This window comes from Cervus canadensis, chromosome 28 (assembly GCF_019320065.1).
Source record: "Cervus canadensis isolate Bull #8, Minnesota chromosome 28, ASM1932006v1, whole genome shotgun sequence".
NCBI lineage: Eukaryota > Metazoa > Chordata > Mammalia > Artiodactyla > Cervidae > Cervus > Cervus canadensis.
The window spans coordinates 40,997,317-41,021,591 of record NC_057413.1 but is presented as its reverse complement, the minus strand read 5'-3'; the positions used below and the strand labels follow the sequence as shown (position 1 = coordinate 41,021,591).

The 24,275-nt window shown below is 42.2% G+C and overlaps 1 long non-coding RNA gene across 1 annotated transcript; it reads right to left on the bottom strand.

The window, feature by feature from the left end:
- Positions 1-19,442: 19,442 nt before the first annotated feature.
- On the bottom strand, positions 19,443-23,270 carry LOC122430095. The gene is made up of 4 exons (XR_006266228.1): positions 23,037-23,270; positions 22,709-22,759; positions 22,140-22,322; positions 19,443-19,521 (listed from the first exon to the last, which is right to left on the bottom strand). It is a non-coding gene; the product is annotated as an uncharacterized LOC122430095 (long non-coding RNA).
- Positions 23,271-24,275: the final 1,005 nt, after the last annotated feature.

Here is a 24,275-nt window from a genome sequence, read left to right as displayed (position 1 = left end):
ATTTGAAATAGCTCAGCTGGAATTCCATCACCTCCACTAGCTTTGTTCATAGTGATGCTTTCTAAGGCCCACTTGACTTCACATTCCAGGATGTCTGGCTCTAGGTGAGTGATCACACCATCGTGATTATCTGGGTCGTGAAGATCTTTTTTGTACAGTCCTTCTGTGTATTCTTGCCACCTTTTCTTAATATCTTCTGCTTCTGTTAGGTCCATACCATTTCTGTCCTTTATTGTGCCCATTTTTGCTTGAAATGTTCCCTTGGTATCTCTAATTTTCTTGAAGAGATCTCCAGTCTTTCCCATTCTGTTGTTTTCCTCTATTTCTTTGCATTGATCACTGAGGAAGGCTTTCTTATCTCTCCTTGCTATTCTTTGGAACTCTTCATTCAAATGGGAATATCTTTCCTTTGTACTGGGGTATAACTGAAGGCAAATAACACTGTGATAGTCTCAGGTGAATGGCCATATATATACATGTTATCCATTCTCCCCAAATTCTCTTCCCATTCAGGCTGCCACATAACACTGAGAAGAGTTCCATGTACTATAAGTAGGTCCTTGCTGGTTACCCAAAGAATGGTAAATTTTACGTTATATATTTTTCCACAATAAAAAAAAAGAGTGACAGAAAATTAAGAAATTTTCAGGAAAAAAAAGAGAGTGCCTGAATGGATTAGGAAAAAAAAAACAAAAAACACAAGATCCAGGACTTCCCTGATGGTCCACTGGTTAAGAATCCACCTCCCAATGAAGGGGACACTGGTTCAATCCCTGGTATGGGAAGATCCTACATGCCACAGAGCAACTAAGCCCATGCACCACAACTGCTAAGCCTGTGCTCTGAACGAGAAGCCCATGCATCATAACAAACAGTAGCCCCTGCTCGCCACAACTAGAGAAAGACTGCACACAGCAATGAAGACCCAGTGCAGCCAAGAACAAAACAAATAAATATGGGGGGAAAAACCCAAGACTCATTGGTATACTGCCTACAGGAGCCTCACTTCAGATCTAAGAACACACACAGACTGAAAGTGAACTCATGGAAAAGATATTCCATACAAATGAAAATCAAAAGAAACCTAGGGAGGCTATACTCATATCTTACAAAATTGACTTTAGGATAAAGAGAAAAATAAGGGAATTACATAAGGATAAAGGAATCAATCCAACAAGAAGACATTTATAAATGTTAATACTTCCAACACAGAAGCACCTAAATATACAAAACAATTATTATCAGACCTAAAGAAAGAAATACACAGCAATACAATAATTTGTTGTTGTTCACTCACTCAGTCGTGTCTGACTCCTTGCAACCTCATGGACTGCAGCACGCCAGGCTTCCCTGTCCTTCTCTGTCTCCCGGAGTGTGCTCAAATCCATGTCCATCAAGTCGGTCGTGCCATTCAATCATCTCATCCTCTGTCATCCCCTTCTCCTCCTGTCCTCAGTCTTTCCCAGCATCAGGGGCTTTTCCAATGAGTCAGCTCTTCACATCAGATGACCAAAGTATTGGAGCTTCAGCTTTAGACCTTCCAATGAATATTCAGGACTGATTTCCTTTAGGATTGACTGGTTGGATCTCCTTGCAGTCCAAGGGACTCTCAAGAGTCTTCTCCAACACCACAGTTCAAAAGCATCAATTCTTCCGTGCTCAGCCTTCTTTATGATCCAACTCTCACATCCATACATGACTACTGGAAAAACCATAGCCTTGATTAGACAGACCTGTGTCAGCAAAGTAATGGCTCTGCTTTTTAATATGCTGTCTAGGTTGGTCATAGCTTTTCTTCCAAAGAGCAAGTGTCTTTTAATTTCATGGCTGCAGTCACCATCTGCAGTGATTTGGGAGCCCAAGAAAACAGTCTGTCACTGCTTCCATTGTTTCCCCATCTATTTGCCATGAAGTGATGGGATTGGATGCCATGATCTTTGTTTTTTGAACTCTGAGTTTTAAGCCAGATTTTTCACTCTCTTCTTTCACCTTCATCAAGAGGCTCTTTAGTTCCTCTTCACTTTCTGCCTTAAGGGTGGTATCATCTGCATATTTGTGGTTATTGATATTTCTCCCGGCAGTCTTGATTCCAGTTTGTGCTTCATCCAGCCTGGCATTTCACATGATGTACTCTGCATATACAGAAAATGAACTCATGGACAAGATATTCCATACAAATGAAAATCAAAAGAAAGTTGGGTAGCTATACTCATATCTTACAAAACTGACTTTAAGACAAAGAAAAAAAGAAGGGAATTACATGATGATAAAGGAATCCATCCAACTCATTGAGTTGGCATCATCAACTCGATGGACATGAGTTTCAGCAAGTTCCAGGAGTTAGCGATTGACAGGGAAGCCTGCAGTCCATGGGGTCACAAAGAGTTGGATACGACTGAGCAACTGAACTGAACTCTGCATATAATTTAAATAAGCAAGGTGACAGTATACAGCCTTGATGTACTCCTTTCCCAATTTTGAACCAATCCATTGTTCCATGTTTGGTTCTAACTGTTGCTTCTTGACCTGCACATGGGTTTCACAGGAGGCAGGTAAGGTGGTCTGATAGTCCCATCTCTTAAAGAATTTTCCACAGTTCATTGTGATCCACACAGTCAAAGGCTTTAGCTTAATCAATGAAGCAGAAGTAGATGTTTTTCTGGAATTCTCTTGCTTTTTCTATGATCCAATGAATGTTGACAATTTGATCTCTGGTTCCTCTGACTTTTCTAAATCCAACTTGCACACCTGGAAGTTCTTGGTTCACATACTGTTTGAAGTCTAGCTTGGAGGATTTTGAGCATGAACTTGCTAGCATGTGAAATGAGTGCACTTGTGTAGTAGTTTGGACATTCTTTGGCATTGCCCTTCTTTGGTATTGGGGTGAAAACTGACCGTTTCTAGTCAGTTTTCATTCCAATAATACAATGATCCAATAGAATAATAGCTGGGAATTTCAATGCTCCACTTTCATCAATGGATGGATCATCCAGACAATCAATAAGGAAACAACCTTAACACTTTAGACCACATTAACAGATATATACAGAATACTCCACTCAAAAATATATAGAACACATTTGATTTAGGTCATAAAAAATATATATATATAGAACACAATCTTCAAGTATACAAGGAACATTTTCCAGGATAGATCATGTTAAGCCACAAAATAAGTCCCAGTAAACTTAAGAAGATTGAAATCATATCAAGAATCTTTTCTGACTACAATGGTATGAAACTAGAAATAAATTACAAGAAGAAAACTGGAAAAATCAAACACATGTGGAGATTAAACAACATGCTACTGAACAACCAATGGAGCAAAGAAAACAAGATTTTAAAAATACCTTGAGAAAAATTAAAACAGAAATATGATATACTCAAACTTATGAGATACAGCAAAATCAATTCTAAGAGGGAAGTTCATAAGTGATAAAAAAAAAAGCTACATCAAGAAACAAACATCACAAAAACATCATTCTCAATGATGAAAAGCTGAAAGCTTTCCCTCTAAGATCAGGAACAAGACAAAGATGCCCACTCCCACCACTTATTTTTAAAATTTATTTATTTTGGTTGTGCTAGGTCTTTGTTGCTTCGTGGACTTTTCTCTAATTGTAGCTAGTGGGGGCTACTCTCTAGCTGAGGTGCATGGACTTTTCATTGCAGTGGCTTCCAGTGGAGCTCAGGTTCTGGGGCCTGCGGGCTTCAGTGGTGGTGGCACATGGGCTTGATAGTTGTGGGATCCCAGGCTTAGTTGCTCCATGGCATGTGGGATCTTCCCAGACCAGAGATCATACCCGTGTCTCCTGCATTGGCAGGTGGATTCTTTACTACTGAGCCACCAGAGAAGCCCTCACCACTTACTAAACATAGTACTGGAAGTCCTAGACAGAGCAATTAGTAAGAAAAATAAAAGTCATCCAACTCAGAAAGGAAGAAGTAAAACTGTCACTGTTTGCCAATAAAAAGATTATATATATGTGTATGTGTATATATATGTGTGTGTGTGTGTATAAAAACCCTAAAGACTCCACCATAAAACTGTTAGAGCTAAGAAACGAATTCATAAAGTTGCAGGATACAAAATCACTATACAAAAATATGCTGCTAACATTGAACTATCCAAGAAATTTAAGCAATCCCACGTACAGTTGCATCAAAAAGAATAAAATACCCTGGGATAAGTTTAACCAAGGAATTGAAAGACCTGTGCACTGAGAACTACAGACACTGATAAGATAAACTGAAGACACAAATGAATGGATAGATATTCTATGCTCATGGAATGGAAGAATTAATATTTTTAAATGTCCATACTACCCAAAGAAATCTACAGATTCGAAGCAACCTCTATCAAAATTTCAACAGCATCTTTCAACATATTTAGAACAAACAAGTCTAAAATTTGTATGGAAGTACATAATACCTCGAAGAGCTAAAGCAATCTTGATCAAGAAGAACAAAGCTGGAGGCATCCTGCTTCCTGACTTCAAATTATATTACAATGCTATAGTGTCAAAACAGTAATGGTATTGGCATAAAAACGGACACATAGATCAATGGAACAGAACAGAAATCCCAGACATAAACCCACACAAATATGGTCAACTAATTTATGACAACAGTGCCAGAATATACAGTGGGGAAAGGACAGTCTCTTTAATAAATGATGGGAAATGAACAGCCACATGGGGAAAACTGGAGAGCCACAGGCAAAAGGACGAAACTGGATTGCTATCTTACATCATACACAAAAATCAAGTCAAACGGATTAAAGAGCTGAATGTAGGACCACCCTGGTGGTCCAGTGGTTAAGCATCCACCTGCCAATGCAGGGGACTCGGGTTCGATCCCTGGCCCGGGAAGATTCCATATGCTGTGCGGCGACTAAGTCCACGCGGTGCAAGAACTGAGGCTCATGCACTCGGAAGCCCTTGCTCCACCACAAGAGAAGCCACTGAAATGAGAAACCCCCGGACTGTAGCCTTCACTCGCCGGAACTAGAAAAAGAGGCCATGCACAGCAACAACGGCCCAGAGCAGCCAAAAATAATTAACTAAAATTTAAAAATTTTAAAAAGAGAGTTGAATGTAAGACTGAAATTAAAATTAAATTCCTAGAAGAAAAAAATGGAGTGAGACTTCCTTGACGTGGGTCTTGGAAATGATTTCTTGGATTTGACACCAAAAGTAAAGGCAATAAGCGAAGAAGGACAAATAAGTGGGACTTCGTTAAACTAAAAAGCTTCTATACAGCAAAGAAAACCATCAACAAAGTGAAAAGGCAACCTATCAAATTAGAGAAAACATTTGCAAAGCACATGTTGGATAAAGAGTTAATACTGAAAATAAAGAACTTGGAGGGGGTGGGGTGAATTGGGAGATTAGGACAGACATATACACACTGTTTTGTACACAGTATAAAATAGCAACTAATGAGAACCTACAGACCTCGGGGAACTCCACTCAGTGCTCTGTGGTGACCTAACTGGGAAGGAAATCTAAAAAAAGAGGAGCTACATGTGTATGTGGGCTCCCTGGTACTCAGACAGTAAAGACTCCATCTGCAATGCAGGAGACCCAGCTGTGATCTGTAAGTTGGGAAGATCCCCTGGAGAAGGGAATGGCTACCCACTCCAGCATTCCTGCCTAGAGAATCCCATGGACAGAGGAGCCTGGTGGGCTGCAGTCCATTGGGCCGCAAAATGTCGGACACGCCGGAGTGACTAAGCAACAAACTGCAACATATGTATATAGCTGATTGACTCTGTACAGTAGAAACCAACATAACATTGTAAAACAACTGTACTCCAATAAAAATTAATTTTAAAAGGATATGTCAATATTCTAAGAAGAATATTAAAAATATATACAATAAAATCCTAACACCTGTTAGAATGAAAGTTTTTTTTTTCATACTTGTCCTTTCTTGTGTTTCCATCTCTTTTATAATGAGTATGTTTTATGTTTTTAAATCAGAGGAAAAAATGGATGTTTCAAAAGAGTGAAGAGAATTTAGAGTCCTTTAATACTAAAAAGTAATAAAAATCACATGTCTATTACTTAGGCATTAAAAAATAAATATTTCTTAAAAAAACAGAATATATAAAGAACTCATATACTTCAAAAGAAAAGAATAATCCAGTTAAAAGATGGGAAGAAGAAATGAACAGACATTTTCCCAAAGAAGATAGACAAATGGCCAACAGATACATGAAAATGTACTCAACCTCACTGATTATCAGAAAAACACAAATCAAAACCACAATGAGATATCACTTCATATCTGTTAGAATGGCTAGTATCAAAAAGGTATGTGATAGTAAGTGCTGGGAGGATGTGGAGAAAGGGGAACCCTTGTGCACTGTTAGTGGGTCTCGGAATTGCTACTGTAACAGCCCCCATGGAAAACCACACTGTTCCCCCAAAACTGAAAAATAGAACTACCATGCAATTCAGCGATTCCATTCTGAGTGTTTATCCAAAGGAGACAAAATCACTATCTCAAAAAGACAGCTGCAGCCCGATGTTCACTGCAGCATTATTTTTTTTTCATTTATTTTTATTAGTTGGAGGCTAATTACTTTACAATATTGTAGTGGTTTTTGCCATACATTGACATGAATCAGCCATGGATTTACATGTGTTCCCCACCCTGAACCCCCCTCCCACCTCCCTCCCCATCCCATCCCTCTGGGTCATCCCAGCGCACCAGCCCCGAGCACTTGTCTCATGCATCCAACCTGGGCTGGAGATCTGTTTCACACTTGATAATATACATGTTTTGAAGCTGTTCTCTCAGACCATCCCACTGCAGCATTATTTACAACAGTTAGGCATGGAAACAAGTTAAATGTCCATTGACGGATGAATGAATGAAGTAGTGAAATTATATATATATTTATATATATATATAATTCCATAATATTATGTAAGTAATGAGTTATATATATAATTATATATAATTCCATAATATAATATATGTATTATATGGATAGTAATTCCATTATAATGGATGATGGAATATTATTCAGTTACAAAAAGGAAAGCTGGCAATTTGTGACAACATGGATGGACCTTGAAGGCATTATGCTAAATAAAATTAAATTTAGACAAAGAAACACAAATACTGTATGACCTCACTTATACATAGAATAAAAAAAAAAAACTCTCATAGATATAGATAATAGAGACGGCAGTTGCAGAGACCAGGTGAGACAGGTGCGAGTCATCAGGAGGTATACACTTCCAGTTATAAGATAAATAACTCCTGAGGATTAATGCACAGCAAGGTGTCTATACTGTATCATATATTTGAAAGTCACTAGGAGAGTAAATCTTAAGTTCTCAACAGGAGAAAAAAATCACTGTAACTATTATTTGTGTGGTGGTAGATGTTAACGTATATGGTCATTATTTCAAAATACATACATATATCAAATCACTATGTCCTATACCTTAAACTAATACAATGCTATACGTCACTTGTATCTCAATCTTTTAAAAATCTCCCAAGAATGGAAAAAAAAAATCTCCCAAGAAAAAACCTAGGGGATTCCCTGGCAGTTCAGTGGTTAGGACTCTGTGCTTCCACTTGCAAGGGGCCCAGGTTTGATGCCTGGTTGGGGAAATAAGATCCCGCGACCTGTGCACCATGGCCGAAAAAAAAAGGAAAAAGAAAGAAAAGTCCTTGATGTGACAGCTTCACTGGTAAATTCTACCAAATGTTTAAATAAGAACTAGCACTAATCCTTCTCAAACTTTCTCCAACAACTGAAGAGGAGGCAATACTTCCTAATTCATTTTCTGAGGCCAGCATAACCCTAATACCAAAGCCAGACAAAACACTACAAGGAAACTACAGACCAAATCCTTTATGAACATTGATACAAAATCCTTGACACATTACTAGCAAACAGATATCAGCAGCAGGAGAAAATATTTGCAAATGAAGCAACTGACAATGGGCTAATCACCAAAATATTAATATATAAACAGTTCATGCAGCTCAGTAGCAAAAAAAAAAAAAAAAACAACTAAGTAGCTCAATCAAAAACTGGGCAGAAGACCAAAACAGACATTTCACCAAAGAAGACATACAGACGGCCAACAAGCACATGAAAATATGCTCAACATCACTAATTATTAGAGAAATGCAATCCAAACTATAATGATACCAGTCAGAATGGTCATAACGAAAAAATCTACAAACAATAAATGCTGGGGAGGTTGTAGAGGAAAGGGAACCCTCTTGCACTATTAGTGGAAATGTAAATGAATATAGCCACTATGGAGAACAGTATGGAGGTTCCCCAAAAAGTTAAAAAATAGAAATGCCACAGGACCCAGCAACTCCACTCCTGGGCACATACCCAGAGAAAACCACAATTCAAAAAGATACATACATCAAAAAGATACCCAACGTTCACTATTTACAGTAGCCAGGACATGGAAGCAACCTAAATATCCATCAACAGAGGAATGGATAAACATGTGGCACATATATACAAAGGAATATTACTCAACCACAAAAAGGAATGAAAATAGTGCCATTTGGAGAGATGTGGATGGATCTAGAGACTGTCATACAGAGTGAGGTAAGTCAGAAAGAAAAAAACATATCATATATTAATGCATATATGTGGAATCTAGAAAAACAGATGAGCTTATTTGTAAAGCAGAAATAGAGACACAGAGGTAGAGATCAAACATATGGATGCCAAGGGAGGAAGGAAGGGTAGGATGAACTGGGAGATTGGGATGGACGTATACACACTATTGACAGTATGTATAAAACAGGTAACTAATGAGAACTTACGGTGTAGTACAGGGAGCTCTACTCAATGCTCTGTGGTGATCCAAATGAACAACTATCTGAAAAGGTTGACATGAACAATGAACTATCTGAAAAAGAAATTGCAAAAACAAGTCCATTTACAATAGCATCAAAAAGCATGAAACACTCAGCAGTTAGCTTAACCAAGGTGGTAAAGACTCATACAATGAAAAGTACAAAACATCACTGAAAGAAATAAAAGACAACAGAAATAAATGGTAATATACCTCATGATCATGAATTGGAAGACATCATTATTTAAAATGTCAGTGCTACCCAAACAACCTACAGATTCAATGCAATCTCAATCAAAATTCCCATGATTTTTTTTCAGAAATAGAAAAACTCATTTTAAAATTCGTATAGAAACTGAAGGGGCCCTGAATGGCCAAAACAGTCTGAAAAAGGAAAAACCGGATAGCCGATTTCAAAACTTACTACAAAGCCACCATAATAAAAAACAGTGTGGTTTTAACATAAAGACAGATATATAGACTAATGGAACAGACTAGAAATAGTCCAGAAATAAACCCTCACCTATATGGTCAAATGATTTTTGGTAACGGTGCCAAGACCATTCAATGAGAAAAGGACAGTCTTTTCAACAAATGATGCTCAAAAAACTGAGTATCCTCATGCAAAAGAATGAAACTGGGCCCTTATCTCACACCATATACAAAACTTTTAACTCAAAATGGATCAAAAATTTAAATATAAGACCTGAATTAAAACTCTTAGGAAAAAAATTGGACAAGAGTTTCACAACACTGAATTTGGCAATGATTTCCTGGATATGACACCAAAGGAACAGATAATAAAGAAAATTAGATCTAATGAAGATTTTTAAAATTTTGTACATCAGAAGACATTATCCACAGAGTTAAAAGGCTGGGAGAAAATATTTGTAAGTCATGTATCTAAGGGCTTAACATGCAGAACAAATACAGAATTTCTAAAACTCAACCAAAAAACAACCCGCTTCAAAAATGGGCAAAAGATTTGGACATTCCTCCAATGAAAATAAACAAATGGCCAATAGGCACATGAAAAGATGCTTAACATGACTCAATCAGTAAGGAAATACAAATCAAAACCAAAGTGAGATAGTATCTTATACCCATTAGGATGGCCACTATCCAAAAAACAGCAAATGTTGAGGAAGAGGTGGATAAACTGGAAACCTTGAGCCTTGTATGGGCAGTTTCTCAAAAAAATCAGAAACATAGTTACTATAAATAAAGAAGTGAAGTGAAAGTGTTAGTTGCTCATTTGTATCTGACTCTGTGCGACCCTATAGATTGTAGCCTGCCAGGCTCCCCTGTTCATGGGATTCTTCAGGCAAGAATACCTGAATCGAGTTGTTATTTTCTACTCCAGGGGATATTCCCAACCCAGGGATCAAATCTGTGTCTCTTGTGTCTCCTGCATTGGCAGGCAGATTCTTTACCACTGTGCCACGTGGGAAGCCCCTCAATTTCTAGTACCAATTCTAAAAACTTACATACATATGCTTACTATATTACTAAAGAAACATGAAATCCTTGTATTGCCAATAGATGCTGGGGACTTCACACTGCATTCTTGAAGAGGCAGAATTCCATTTGCAAGAGGGCTGTGTAGTCTTCCCACCCTGATGGCATAGCTCTCTCCCTGCCCTCATGGTATATATCTTGGAGAACGTGAAGCAAGGGCTCAAAGAGATCTTTGCACACCCATGTTTATAGCAGCATTATTCACAACTGCTAAAATACAGAAGCAACTAAGTGTCCACAACTGATGAATGGATAAGCAAAATGCTGTAGACACATACAATGGAATATTATACAGCCTTAAAAAGAAAAGTAAATTCTCCAAAATGTTACAACACGGGTAAACCTTGACAGCATTTTGATAAGTGAAATGAGCCAGTTAAAAAAGATAAACACTGTATGATTTCACTTGTATGAGGTACTCAGAGGAGTCAAATTCATAAAGACAGAAACTGTAATGGTGATTCTGGAGTGGGAAGAGTGAAGACCAGGGAGCTGTTACTTAAAAAGTATAGAGCTTCAGTTTTACAAGATGAAAAGAAATACGGTGATGAATTGTGCCAATGGTGGCACAACAGTGTGAACGTGTGTAATACTACTGGACTGGGAAGTTTAAAATGTTTAAAATTTTATGTTACATGGATTTCACACAATAAAAACAAACAATAACACTAAAGAGTTCACTGTTCTTACTAAGATTCAGCTATTTTTCTTGCATAAACACTTCCTGCATCACTGCAAGTCTTTGGTAAACTTCCAAAGTTTGGGAAAGATAATTCTGGCCATTTTAGCCTGTTTTCTCATTGTTTTTAAGGAGGAAACTTTGAAGATTCTTACTTTGGCGTTTTTGTTTTTTTTTTTTTCCCAATACCCATGGTTTCACATTGTGAATATCTCTGTGGCTGCCTGTTTTACCACCTGGGGAAAAGTAAAGATTGTAATAACCCCAGGCCATTAGGAAAATTCCTGCTGGCCTGCAAAAGGGTCCCAGCTCTACCTGAAAAGCTCAGCTCAGGCAGAGATGAATAATCAAAGAGGAAACTATGCAAAGATACTAGAAGGGGAAAAAAAAAAAGGAGAAAAAAAGCAGGACAAATGTGAACACTGAAAAACACTTATTAGGAAATTGTTACCACAAAGCAGGTGAAAAAAAAATTCAAATAGATATTTCATCTTCAGTTTAAAAAAACAAACAACTCCTCCATGAAACCAGAGCCCAAGGATGAGACTGAAAACAGGCACGAGCATTGCATAAACAGCGAGCAAAACAGGAGCTGGCAAAACCCAGGAAACAAGCGAAAGAAAGAAAATTAAAGTAGCTCAGAAGAGAAGACGAAAGTATCTCATGAAACACAGACTGGGAAACTCAGAAGAGGGTTTGGAAAACTGGACTTTGAAGAGTGAGCAAGATAAAATGGAAATACAGGCTTAAAAGGAAATAACATGCATGGCAAATGGGCAAGACAGAGAGAGAGAGAGAGATCCCTAGGGAAGAAAATCCAGAGAGACTTGAAAACAGAATCTTGGCTGCTTTCGGCAATGAGAAAACACACAACGGGACACCTGGACAGGCCGGGTCCCAGGGAAAGAGGACACAAACAGAGAAGACGTCCCATGCTGGCTGTTACTGGACGTCAAAGATAAGAACTCTCGGAACCGACAGGCAAACAGACCACATCTGGGCTCACACGACCCTACAGCTGAATTTGGTGTTGGAGCTCAGCGGAGCCAAGACAGGCTGGGACCCTTTGCTGCAGGGCATGCACCTGGACAACACCGCTCCTCCAGCAAAAAAAAAAAAAAATGCAAAGAAAGGATATGGGACTAAAAAGAACTGTATGCATGAGCAGCTGGGGCAAATTCTGGACCAAAAAAAGAGAGAGACCAAAAAACCCAACTGCCACTTCTGAAGAGCCTGGAGCAAAAACAAGGTGTTGGGAGCAAAAGCAGGGTACTTGGACATGGCCCCCTGCACACACCACCGCCTAAGGGGTAGGCAAACCACCTAAGCCACCCCTCCAGCCTGACCCCTGGACACACCTCCACTCCACATAAAGAACAAGCTCGCCCCACTTCAGAGAGAGCAAGCAGGCAAGGGAACCTGCTGTTCTCACCCCTCTGCCCAGCGCTGCGACAGGGTCCCCAGCAAAGCCTTGCCTGAATTTCTTGTCTGGCCTCTAGTCAATTTCTATTGACCGGGGAAGGCCAAGAACCCTGGTTGGCATCAGATTTACGGAGCCCAAAGTGGGACAGCTGTCCCCTTCTGGGGAGATCAGGGCACCTCCAGAACCACTGGATGCAGTTTTCCCGTGGGTGACAAGTGGCCACTTGAACCTCTTGTTCCCAAGTCATCACCTTTGCTAAGCCTGCCTTCCTGGGCCCTGGGGGTTTCAGTACCCCCATTCAGACAATGCATTCCCTTCCCGCTTGTCCTTGCCCCTGCCTGAAATCACTCTACTTCTCTGTCTTCTCCCTCTTTGGCAGTGGACGTCAGGCACCTACAGCATCACTCCTCTCAACCTGTCAGACCCGCTCCCTCTGGCCGGCAAGCTCACCTGAACAGGTGATGAACAGAGGTGGGAGCAGGCTCTCCCTGACAGGAGGCTTATGAAAGCGATAGAGGTTCAAACCTCACATCGTGTGGTGGCTGGAAGTCCTATCATCCCAGGAGTCTCACCTTTATTTTCCTACTGTCTCTTTCTCTTTTGCAGTCTTTTCTGTCCCTCCTCCCTCTGAACCTCTCCCTTGATCCTAATACCTCCACTCCCATCCCCTTTATCATGAAAGCTGCTTGTTTGTGTCTTTAAGATATTGTCATTGGCATCTTTGTTTCACGTCATTTTGTTTGTCCAACTGCTCCTGCCAGTCTCCACCAAAATTGTGGGCATGGCAGAACATTTAAATCTTGAAATACAAATGCAACCCACTTTGCCGGAGATTCCAACCTTGGGTTACTTGGGATTTTAGAGAACAAAGAAGAGAAGGAGCTTACATTTTTCCCTCCTCTGCTTTTGCAATGTAACTATTCTGCCTGGGCTCTCAGTAACTGCCTGATTCATGTATAGTCCTCCAGACTGAAGAAAAAAAAGGTGGGGGAGCATTGTAAATTCAAACAAGAGGGCAGACTTCCCTGGCGATCCAGAGGCTAAGACTCCACACTCCCAATGCAGGGGGCCCAGTTTTGATCCCTGGTCAGGGAACTGGATTCCACATGCCACAGTGAAGATCAAACAAAGAGCCTATGTGCCGCGACTAAAACTCAGTGCAGCCAAATACACAAATAGGTATTTTATTTATTTTATTATTATTATTATTATTTTGGTATTTTATTTTAAAAGTGCAAGTTCTGGGACTTGCCTGGAGGTCCAGTGGCTAAGATTCTGTGCTTCCAACACAGGGGGTGTGGGTTCGATGTCAGGTTAGGGAACTAAGATCCCACATGCTACGTGTTGCAGCTAAATAAATTCAAGTGAGAAAACTAGGAGATCTCTGGTTCTATAGAAGTTGGCTTGACTGGCTTAAGCTTGTGGATTTACTTAACACAGACCTGACTTTAGATTCATCAAGATTAAGTATAGGACTTTCCTGGTGCTCCAGTGGTTAAGAATCTCCCTGACAATGCAGGAGACACAGGTTCGATCCTTGGTCCGGGATGATCCCATGTGACACGGAGCAGCTAAGCCCGTGCGCCATAGCTATTGAGCCTGTGAACCACCATTATGAAGACTGCAAGCCCTAGAGCCCGTGCTTCACAGCAAGAGAAGCCACCGCAGTGAGACACCTACACCACAACTAGGGTGTAGCTTCACCCACTGCAACTAGAGAAAGCCTGCACACAGCAGTGAAGACCCGGCACAGCCAAAAATAAATAAGTAAATAATTTTTTAAATTAAGTATACTACTTTCATTGTACCTGGGATCACTGAAAGTCAATAAGTACATATTGGTTTTGTTATGAAATTTGTCAACAGGGAAAATAAACTTTTATGATCAAATTTTTAAGTCAATGTAACTGTGATAAGACCTTTTTGGTAACTCTTTAGGAATAATTATGTTTTGAAAATATCCATCTAAAGTAGTCCCTTCAGGGCTTCCCTGGTGGCTCAGTGGTAAAGAATCCGCCTGCCAATGCAGGAGACATGGGTTCGATCCCTGATTTGAGAGGATCCCACATGCCGCGGAGCAACTCAGCCCGTGTGCCACAGCTATTGAGCCTGTGCCCTAGAGCCTGAGAGCCACAACTACAGAAGCCTGGGCGCCCTAGAGCCTGTGCTCTGCAACCAGACAGACCACGGCAGTGAGAAGCCCGTGCACCACCAACTAGACAGTAGCCCCCACTAACCACAACTCGAGAAAAGCAACCACAGCAATGAAGACCCAGCATGGTCAAAAATAAAGTAAAACAGTACCTCCAAACTTTGGTAACTTAAAACTAAATTAAGTTACATGATAGGAATTCATTGACTATAGAGGCCATTTCAAATAAAATATTGGGAACATTAATGGCTAAACAGGCCTAAATGTACCTCTTTTGACTTCTTGCAAGAAGTTTGGTGCCACCTGGAGATGTCCTCTACCAATCTATAGAATGCCAGTGTATAAGACAGTTCCTGGTTGCTTAAAGAAAGGATGTGTGTTTTTAGAAAAGAAGGTATAAGGAATGGAAACACATTTTGTTGCAGGAAAAAGGGTGGGTTTGTCCTGAAACTGATTATTTCTAAATGAAAAGAATAAGAAACAAAGTCTGGCTATAGAAAGGTGCAGAAGGTTTGTGGAAGAGGAACACTGAGAAAAGAATTTTCTATGTGGTCAGGATTTTCTAAGGTTGGATTAAACTTAATTAGGTAAATGGATTTTTTTAAAGACAGGCTGAAGCAGCACTGGATTTGGCCTCTTTCTCGTAACAGAACCAACCTTCCCTGGAATGCTGCTTTTGATAACAGATTGTGTGAATTTCTGTGCCTTTAAGTGATCTACATTTACTTTTGAAATTTTTTTCACCTTAGCTCAAAGAATAATTGTTTCACGGTGACCTATGATTCTGACTGGGTTTTTAAAAACTTTTTGAAATTTTTTACAGGCTTTTCAAATATCAAATTCTAATTAAAGTTCTTTTGACCTCCAGCTAGCTTTGGGGTGCTTCAAAGGGCCCCTGGAGCATCCCAAAGCGAGATCCTAAACTAATTGGCTTGGTATGTTAAATTATACAGGAAACTGTCCAAACTGGCTGTTGCCTGTGTCAGATGGAAACATCAGGCTCTCCCCACTTTTGCTGCAGCCACCAGCCAGGGGAAGGAATTCTGGGTTCTTCTGCTGCCAAGTCTCACCTTACTCTATGTCCAAAAATATCCCCTGTGGGAATACTCCCACCTCTAGGCCTGCAGGTCCTGACCCCTGTGGCACTTTCTGTCCAACTTTGATTCCTCCAAGAGTTCCTTTTTGCACCCCTTTGCTCCAGGCCTTGGCAGCCCGTATCTTATTACAGACTACCTGCGGGGCTGGCTACCTCCAAGAAGCCCATATCCTAGGCTTTATAGATGCTCAGTCTTGAAGAATGCAACCCGACCCGACATCAGGAAAATTGTTACAGGACATAAGCATTCTAGGCAACAGAATCCCCCTTAGGAAGAGTCATGGCAACTCACTGGTTCAAACATCCCCTACCAGAGGACACCACCACCCCCACACCCTTGGCAGGAGGGACTGAGGCCCAGAGACATCTGGATAGGTGACAGGAGAACAGGGGATGCCCCAAATCCCATTAGGTAAGAAGGGAATTTGGAGGATACTCCAAACCCTTCCTGACAAAAGCCTCCTAGTCAATGTCTCTGGGATGCTGGACTTCATTTCTAGGAGCGCCCTCAATTGCCGGTTACTCAACACAGGAGGACCCTCTTCTAAGTGAGAAGAAACACCTCAGGAATGTATCCCTAAAAAAATGGAAATTTTTAAAAACAGAGGGCTGAAAAGAGAAGAACTTAAATCCTACTGTAACAATGTCTGGCCTTTATATAAGGCGGGGGGGTAATAGAGAAAAAAAGGCCGAAAACGGGTCTCTAAATTACGATGCTATCTTGCAATTGGATTTTTACCATCACAAGATGGGAAAATGGACTGAGGTTCCCTATGTTCAAGCCTTCGCGGTTTCTTTACCAAAACCCTGCCCTATGCAGCTCCTGTATTCAAGTCTGAGGAATTAAAAACACTCCCAACATTTTTGATGATCCTCTTTTAACCTTTCCCAACTTTCAGGGAGGAAATCAAGTCTCCCCTGCTTTTCCAGAGCCACCTACTTCCCTAGAGGCACCTATTCCTTCAGATCCCTCTGACCGATCCCACACACCACCTCCCTATGTCCCTTTATGGTCTCTGCTACCCCAGGAGAGAGACTAGTCCCTCTGGGATAAGTCCTAGTGGAACTTCCTATCACCCGGGATCAGGAAAATTGTGCCTTCTCAGGAAAGTGGCAAATGGTGAAGGGACAACCAGAGTACACATGTCCTTCCTTTTAACCAATTTAGCCCAATGCAGACAGAGACTGGGCCAATTTTCTCAAGACTCTAGTAAGTTTGTTGCAAGATTTTAGGCCCAAACTCTGGCCTTTGATTTAACTTGGGAGGATGTCCAAGTAGTCCTACCTACTTGCTGTACCCCTGAAGAAAATCAGAGAAGTATGGACAGCAGCCCAGGGGCCTGGGGACCAACCCAAGCATTTTGTTGTGAGTGGAGGTGCAGTCCCAACTCAGGAGCCCCACTAGAATTATAATTCCTAGAAGGGAATAGAAGCCTAGAAGCTCACAATCCAGTGTGTATCAGAAGGGATGAGAAAGCAAATCAAAAAGCCAATTAACTATGAATAGTTAAAGGACTGAACCAAGAAGAAAAAGAAAATCCAGCCCTCTTTCAAGGATGGTTTGTAGAGGCTTTTAGAAAATTTCCTAACATTGATCCATCCAGTCCTGAGGGTCACTCCTTGCTGGGGCAACATTTTACCAGCCAGTTCACCTCTAATATTAGGGAGAAACTCCAAAAGTTACAGTTAGGCCTACAAACCCCAATGTCCCCATTCCTAAAGGTGGCCTTTAGGGTATTTAGCAATCGAGATCAAGCTGAGGAGGAAGAGAGAACCTGGCAGGAAAACAGGAAGACCAGGCTCAAGCCAAACTTGCAGCCATAGCCATCAGCCATGCCCTGCCACCACAGGACAACCCAAGGGGACCAGGGAAGTTTAACCATACACCTGGAGGATGGTTAAAACCAGTAAGAGGGATGCTTCAAATGTAAGTTGGCCAGCCATTGGGCCCAAAAGTGCCAGAAAGAACGCCCTGGTCCATGTCCAGTCTGCAAACGAACAGGGAGACTGCAAGTGGGACTGTCCCCAGTCCTGAAAGGGAAGCGGGGGGGCTCCCGCTCCTGAGATGGCCACGCTGGATGACTCAGGCAGCCAGGGGTTCTGGCACCTCCCCTCAACAAGACATCTATCTCCACTGAGGAGTCCTGGGTGGTCCTTGACATGGTAGGCAAGAAAGTCAATTTTTAACTGACACGGGAGCCACTTACCATGCCTGATCTCTCACACTGGGCCTCCTTCTTCCAAAACCTGTACAGTGACTGCTGTGGATGGGAAGCCCGTCACTTCACTAGGCCTCTCACTTGCCAGTCTGAGCAGCATCTGATCTCACACGGCTTTCCAGTGGTGCCTGAGTGTCCTATTCCACAACTGGGGAGAGACCTTCTCGGCTCCTCGGGGCCATATCACGATTAGGAGGCCCCAAGCAACCTTCTCTTGATTCTAAGACAAATCAGCTGGAAGAATAAGGGCCTGTTCCCAGCCATATTCCCCACACAGCAAACCCTACAGTTTGGGACAAAAGGACCCCTGGGAAGGCTCTAAATGCCCAAGCAGTAACAATTAGCCATAAGCCAGAAGTCACTTATCCAAACAAGAGACAGTACCCTATAAGCAAAAGTACCCTATAAGTACCCAGACAGCACCTTGGGAGCAAAAAAAGAAAAACGGTTTGCAAACTCTCATAAATACTTAAAACATAGCCTCTTGGTGCCCAGTCAGTCTCCATGCAATACCCCTACTTTTGCCAGTTGGCAGGAGGGCAGGATATGCTATTGTGAGAGCTGATACTGCTAGAGAAGCAAACCTTTGCCACCTAACACTTCAGCCCAGAGGTGAGCTCATGGTCCTAACTCAAGCCTTAACCTTAGAAAAAGGAAAAATTATAAATATACGTGTGTGCTTAGTTGCTAAGTCATGCAGGACTCTTTGTGACCCTGTGGATTGTAGCCCACCAGGCTCCTCTGTCCATGGGATTCTCCAGGCAGGAAAACCAGAGTGGACAGTCATTCCCTTTTCCAGGGGATCTTCTTGACCCAGGGATTGAACCCCAGTCTCCTAAACTGCCAGCAGAGTCTTTACCATTAAGCCACCAGGGAAACCTGGTACATAAATATATGTACAAACTCAAAATATGCCCTTCTTGTTTTACATGCCCATGCAGCTATCTGGAAAGAAAAAGGACTTTTAAATGCAAAAAAAAAAAAAAATTTCCCTGTAAAGTATGGGGCTAAAGGACCTCCCTAGTGATCCAGTGGCTAAGAATCCACCTACCAATGTAGGGGACAGTGGTTCAATCCCTGGTTCAGGAAGATTCTACATTGCCGTGGGGCAACTAAGCTTATGTGCTGCAGCTACTGAGCCTGCTAGCCTACAGCCAGTGCTCCACAACAGAAGCAGCCCGCCCTCTGCGACTGGAGAGAAGCCCCACTCACCGCAACTAGAGAAAGCCTGAGCATGGCAACAAAGACCCAGCATAGTCAGAAAGAAGTTAATTAAATATACGAGGCTAAGATTTGACATCTCAAAGACGTGACTCAAAATCCTCAATGAGTAACAGTCATTCGCTGCCATGGGCACCAAAAGGAAATTGACCTTCGAGTATCTATTGACAGAACAAGGAGGGATATGGCCATTGCCAGTACTGCTCGTTGCACATGTCAAGACCTCGTTCCAGGCAGAAGCCACTGTTGAAAAATTTCAACAAGTCACCTGGCTTCAGCAGACAATCAACCACCAGGCTTGCTCTTCAGAATGGACAGGGAAACTGAAAATCGGTTCTCCAGTCTGTTCTCTTGCCTCCTACAAGATATAAAAAAACGTTTTGGCAGGAGGTTTTCATTTTCTTATAACCCTTTTCTTCTCATAGACTTGGTCACAGGTTTACAACAGTACTCCGATGTCTTCCCTAGTGTTGTAAACCTGGGACTAAGACTTTTTGGGCCAAGAAGGAAACCTGGAACCAACTGGTCCAGACCCTCTATTCTAAAAATAGAGAAACATGTTCAACTTTAACCCTGAGATTAACAAAAATATATACCCAAGCAGAATGGCTTCTTGGCAGGGGTGACACCTCCTCCCCTGTCTGGTCAACAGTTAAGGAAGCCCTCCCAAAGTTAACCTGGCTCCTTCCCTTCCGAGGCCCTTTAAAGGCTACTGTTGTTCTCCTTTCTGGTCCTTGTTTGATCAACCTTTTGTTTAAGTTTGGGTCTTTTAGGCTCCAACAGTTGGAAGTAAGGCTCATGATGGCTCAGTGAGTTCAACCCATTCCGGCAGAGAGTGGCCCAGGTCCCTGCGGGTCCTTGAAACAATCAGCAAGAGACTTCTATATCTCTTGGGTAGGCTAGGGTCTGCTGCCCCTGTCCAGCAAGAAGCAGTTTCAGAAGATGAGACCTTCAGCCCTCTACCCCTTAAGAATAGGGAGCCTCTCAGGGGGCATTGAGACAGCTGGGGCCTGGGACCGTTTTGCTGCAATGCTTGCACCTGGACACACCTCGCCTCCAGGAAAGAAATACAAAGAAACTGTATGGGACCAAAAATAACTCTGGGTATGCAGAGTTGGGGCAAATGCTGGACAAAAGAGATCAAAATACCCAACTGCCACTTTTGAAGAGCCTGGAGCAAAAACAGGGTGTTGGGACCAAAAGCAGGGTATTTCACATGCCCCCTGCACCACCAAAGGGGTGGGCAAATCACCTAAACCACCCCTCCAGCCCAAGCCCTGGACACACCGTTACCCTCATCCCATAAGAAGAACAAGCTTGTGCCTGCTCAAGAAGCAAGCAAGCAAGGGGGCCTGTTTGTTCTCGCTTGCCCAGCATCCCTGCTTCAGTAGGGGCCCCAGTAAAGCCTTGCCTGAATTTCTTGTCTGGCCTCTAGTCAAATTCTATCGATCAGGGAAGGTCAAGAATACATGTCCATATCCTGAGCCAGTAAGGCTTCAAAATGCAGGAAAAAGCAAACATTACCAAGGCATTTATACTCAGTCCAAACAGTTCTGAACAAGCAAAACGAGGAATATTGTTCTCAGAAGCCTTCCTCAGAAAAAACTCAAAGGTGAAACTCAGCCATCCAAGAGGCAAAGTCAGAACAGAAGACCCGGAGCCACAGGCCTCCTGGGACGACTCCTCCCTCGGAGGTCACTGCTCCATTTCACACCCTGTGTGTGCTCAGCCCCCCGTCAAGTCCACCTCTTTCCCACCCTATGGACTGTAGCCCGCCAGACTCCTCTGTCCACGAAATTTTCCAGGCAAGAATCCTGGAGTGAGAAGCCATTTCCTTCTCCAAGGGATCTTCCCGACCCAGGGATCGAACGCCAGGTCTCCTGCATTACAGGCAGATTCTTTACCACTGAGCCACTTGGGAAGCCCACATTTCATACCCCAGGTGGATCGTTTTAACACCCCCTTCCCTATACACAAAATTGTTTTCAGTAATAATCACTTTTCTTGACTCTTCAGTTTTAAAATAACTATTAAAAAGAGTAACTTCAAAATTTAAAAATAATCAAGTATTTTATGTATGAAAATTTGCACTGATCAAAGAATACACACACACACCCCTTGCAGTTTACACTCAATTCTGCCATTTAAAATTTTAAACACAAAGTAAAAACTTTAAGTGATCATATAAAGACAGAGTTGAAATTATATCAGTTCTGTGTGATAATTTTTACAACCACTGTGCCATCATTGTTTATTTCATATTCACTAATTAAATGCACGAATATGCGGTACAGCTGGAGACACACAATACACCCAAAGTGGGCTTGGAGGGTTTCATACCTCGAGGTTCCAACTTTCCTAAAGAAAGCTATGTAGATTAAGTGTGTGAGCGTGCACTGCGTCAGGGAAAGGTTTCCTGTTATACAAATTGAGATTTCTCCAAATGAGCTTCCAGGTAGACTAAACAGGATAAATAATAAAAATATGCTAATTTGAAGCACACAGTGAAATTTTGTGCTTTGAAATTCAATAATAACCAAGGCAACTGGAACAAAAGATCTGGGGAAGGGGGCATTTTACCACTAATACTGTTGAAGATTGCCAGCGCAAGGCTTTGCAATAAAAAGCCAGCAAGATACTGTTTTATCACTGTTTTCAAAACTCTCCTACATCTGTCTCATCCATTTTGCTTTCTGCAGCCTTGCTACAATCTAAGGAAGAAGACACAGATAAAAGAGTAAACGTGGGCCGTCATTAAAGACGGAAAATAGCCCCTCTTACATACTGCAGCTGGACCACCTAAATCAACACAAGGTAACATTTCAGCAACAAATCTCCACAGACCGCGCACTCCCTCAGCGCCAGCACCTGGGGCCGCCGTGCCCACCGCCCGCCCGAGCCCAGCCCCGGGCCCTCCCCAGTCCTCCTGCCCCTGGAAACTCACCGCTCCAGATCCCCAGCCAGGAGGGTACTCACGCCTGGAGGCGCTGCCCGCTCCGGTGCAGACACAGCTGCCGCGGGGAACGGCGTCGCAGCGGCTGCTCCGGAGCTGCATGCAGGGGCAGGCAGAAGCGCCCAGAAGACACGAGAGCATGTGGACGTGAGGGTCATGGCCAGCGGAGCAGCGACAAGACGCTGCCGGAGAAGACCGAACAGGACCTGGAAAGATAAGCCAGGAGTCCCACCTGTGAGAAGAGGCGGGCAGTTTAACAGCCTACAAGCTGAAGGACATTAGTGCTTCAGAATTCCGCCAAATTGTCCTGGCCGCCAAGGAGAGGGCAACTGTTTTTGATCTAGAACCTGTGGTTTTCACCGAGCACCTGGAAGCCTATAATTATTTATTACACTTTACTGGGAATTGGTGCATTTTCCATTTTCTTGCCAGGAACTTTCTTTTCTGTCAAGAGGAGAAGGTATCAAAGGCTTCGCAGAAATTCTTTTCTTAATAATAAAATAACCTATTTCAAAACGTAAATTTATGAGTAAAAGAGCGAAACAGCTATGATCTCTTCTGAAGAGAAAAACGTACAAAAAGGAGAACTCACCTGAAGAGGTGCCTAGGCTTTACGATGCACTCTTCTAGAAGGCTTGAGGATCTAGACCAAATTCAAGGGGGAAAATGTTTGGCGTCAGGGGTGGAGGATGGAGGGAAGAAGAGGGAGGTGAGATTGGGGGTGGAGGTGTGGGGATGGGGGCAGCGAGGAAAAAAGAGAATGTAAGGGAAGCTTGTAACGAGGAATTTGGCAAAACTTCAGGAAGGAAAAGAAAAGCCCTCAAAGAAACAAGACCGATTAGAGAGAAGATGAAGTCTGAATGCCTTCAAATTCTAGAGGAGAAAAAACACCGGATTTCAGAAGAGCTCAGAGCTCTTACCTGCAGGAAGCGTATGGGATGAGCGAGCGTTCCAAGCCTTCCGCCCACTCCGTGCAAGAGCTCCCCCAGCTGGCCACACAGTGCAATCACAGGGGGGCTTTAAAGCCTCGGGACCCTGGGCCCCACCCACTTCCAAAGAGCTTCATTGCATTGGTGTCAGGTGTGGCTTGATTGTTGGGCTTTACAGGTTTCCCGGGTGACTCTAGTGGGCAGCCAGGATTGACAACCAGAAGCTCTGACTTCTGAAAAAGAAAGGAATTCAAGTTTTTGGAACATTGCATTATACCATTGACAATTGTTCGGTTCAGTCGCTCAGTCGTGTCCAACTCTTTGCAACCCCATGGACTGCAGCACGCCAGGCTTCCCTGTCCATCACCAACCCCGGAAGCTTGCTCAAACTCATGTCCACCGAGTCAGTGAAACCATTCCAACCATCTCATCCTCTGTCATCCCCTTCTCCTACCTTCAGTCTTTCCATTAACAATGTCAAGATGGTAATGTCTTAAAGCTGGAAAAGGCCATGAATAAAATTCTAGTTAAAAAGTACTGTGCTTAAAAAAAAAAAGTACTGTGCTTGAGATGGAAAAACTCAAAGGTTCATCATAACCAATCTGTGCTCTATTCATATACTAGGATACCACTCAGTGATTTAAAAAGAAAAAAAAAAGGAATAATCTTATTTTCAAACAGGCACCAAGGATACATCTCAAAATAATGATGCTATGCTGAGTGAAAAAAAAAATCAGACACAAAAGAGCACTTTCTAATATATGGTTTTGATTATGTGACATCCAAGAACAGGCAAAATTATTCTGTGATGAAATCAGAACAAGCGGTTGCCCCTGTAGAGGTGGGAATTGACTGGGAAAAGCCACAAGATGGAATGTTCTCTACCTTGTTTTGAGTAGTGGCTATACTGGTACAAACATTGTCAAAATTCACCAAACTGGACACTTTAATAAATATTAGAGTATTTTTTTGCATGTAAATTATACTCAATTGAAAAAAAAAAAATCCTTCACTTTTGAAAAAGAGACCATTTCTAATCAAATGAGTGATGAGATATAAGCCTGAAATAGCTACATCCTGTCACAGAGATGGTGGGGGGAAAATGCAGAACCTTGTGGCAGAGAGCAGACCTTAAAGTACTGCATCAGCAGAGAAAGGAGCTCAGAGGAGAAGCTGGCTTGAAAAAGAATGAATGGGGGAATTCTCTGGCCGTCCAGTGGTTAGGGGGGC